At 37.6% G+C, this 2,089-nt stretch overlaps 1 non-coding gene across 1 annotated transcript; it reads left to right on the top strand.

The window, feature by feature from the left end:
- The first annotated feature begins 271 nt into the window (after positions 1-271).
- On the top strand, positions 272-343 carry TRNAR-GCG (transfer RNA arginine (anticodon GCG)). Its single transcript has one exon. It is a non-coding gene; the product is annotated as a tRNA-Arg (tRNA).
- Positions 344-2,089: the final 1,746 nt, after the last annotated feature.

The following is a 2,089-nucleotide window of genomic DNA, read 5'->3' as shown; positions in this document are numbered from 1 at the left end:
CCAGAGATCAAATTTGTGTCTCTTGCATTGCAGACGAATTCATCACAGTTGAGCCACAGGGGAAGCCCTGCCTCTTCAAAAAGGGTTGATGATTATGTAATAAGTAGAACTAGTGTGTTTAAATTTTACGTTTCTGTTTATTGGTTGACAGTATAAGACAACCCCCAACAGACATTAGGAAAGATTTTTATCCTATTGGATAAATACAATATTCTACTATAATAGCTTAATTCAGGTTATATGTACATATTTTTTTTTTGGGGGGGGTGCTTCCCTGGTGGCTCAGAGGTTAAAGCGTCTGCCTGCGATGCAGGAGACCCGGGTTCGATCCCTGGGTCGGGAAGATACCCTGGAGAAGGAAATGGTAACCCACTCTAGTATTCTTGCCTAGAGAATCCCATGGACAGAGGAGCCTGGTAGGCTAAGGTCCACGGGTCGCAAAGAGTCCGACACGACTGAGCGACTTCACATCACATCACATATGTATTTTTATATGAGGGTTTAGTAAATGTATCTCAAAAATTTTTTTAATTAATTTATTTTTTATTGAAGGATAACTGCTTTACAGAATTTTGCTGTTTTCTGTCAAACCTCAATATGAATCAGCCATAGGTATACATATATCCCCTCCCTTTTGAAAATCCCTCGATATTTTATCATATTCTATCCTCATATTCATTTCAATGTTGAAGCAATATTAAAACAGTTTTTTAAAATTTCCTTGAGGGTGGTGTTTTGCTAATGATTTTTATTTAGTTTTTTTTCTGTGTTAAAATATTTTATTTTTATTTATTTATTTTTATTTTAATTTTATTTTTAATTTTTATTTTTACTTTATTTTACTTTACAATACTGTATCGGATCAGATTGTAAACATTTCATTCCAAGTTTTATGAAATTAATTAAGATATGTGTATGTACATATTTGTGAATTTTCACAAAAATATAGAATAAAAAACATATAGATTACTTACAGGTATATGTGACTATGAAAATGTGTCACTATATTATTCATATTTCATAAAGCTTGAGACATAGCCCACTCTGGTATTAACAGGGCCAGACTATCACAAATAGTTTTCAGAGAGTGATCCAAGTCCATTAACAACATTTTACATTAAACACATCTTTATTTAAGAGTCTTTAAACATCTTCTTAATAAGCACTGTATAGAGCTAGATCACAGAGTCATTGTTCCGAAAAAGTTCTAGAAGGGCTTCTCAATGTGCTGCAAAGAGAACATTTTAGCCAACTGCCTTCTCCAATATCTCTACAGGAAGAAATTTAAACTCCATTTAATTGGAAGAGATTAATATTTTTAAAGTGGGAGGAATATAAAAGGGAAGCTAGCGAAAACTGCAGTCTCAAAAGAAAAGATCTGATGAGCACAGATGCAAGGCAGTTACTGACAGCAGGAATCTTTAGGGGCAAAGCCCAGGACCACACCCATTTCAGAAGATCACTGGGCTGCCTTAACAGGTACTTTAAATTCCTTAGTCTTAGCCTCCCCCAAGCATGTAGATAGGCTGCAAACTAGAATTGTTGTGCTCAGGGAAAGGCCTTTTAATCCTATAAAGTTAAGTTAGTTAAGTTGCTCAGTCATGTCTGACTCTTTGCAACCCCATGGACTGTAGCCCACTTGGCTGGGACCATGATGGGAAGGCAATATTGTAAAGGATTGAAAATGAAAGTGGAAATGGTATCCACTCAGTCACGTTGGACTCTTTGCCACCCTGTGAACTGTAGCCTACTAGGCTTCTCTGTCCATGGGATTCTCCAGGCAAGAATACCGGAGTGGGTTGCCATTTCCTTCTCCAGGGGATCTTCCCGACCCAGGGATCAAACCCAGGTCTCCTGCATTAGAGGCAGACGCTTTAACCTCTGAGCCACCAGTGAAGCCCCTTAAGAAGAGGCAATTCCCAGTGCACGGATTCCACAGGGAGATTCTGAAGGTCATAGCAGAGAAAAGAGCTTGAAAAATAGGTTTTGCTGTTGTTCTGGTCATTGTCCTCCCTCCCTCCTCCACTCCCTTTCATTCTTTTAAAGACTAGTTTTTAAGTATGTAAAGTAAAACGTCTTTATGTTTTCA

Source organism: Capricornis sumatraensis, chromosome 9 (assembly GCF_032405125.1).
Source record: "Capricornis sumatraensis isolate serow.1 chromosome 9, serow.2, whole genome shotgun sequence".
In the NCBI taxonomy this organism is placed as follows: Eukaryota; Metazoa; Chordata; class Mammalia; order Artiodactyla; family Bovidae; genus Capricornis; species Capricornis sumatraensis.
The sequence above is the reverse complement of the archived record's forward strand: the minus strand, read 5'-3'. Positions and strand labels throughout refer to the sequence as shown.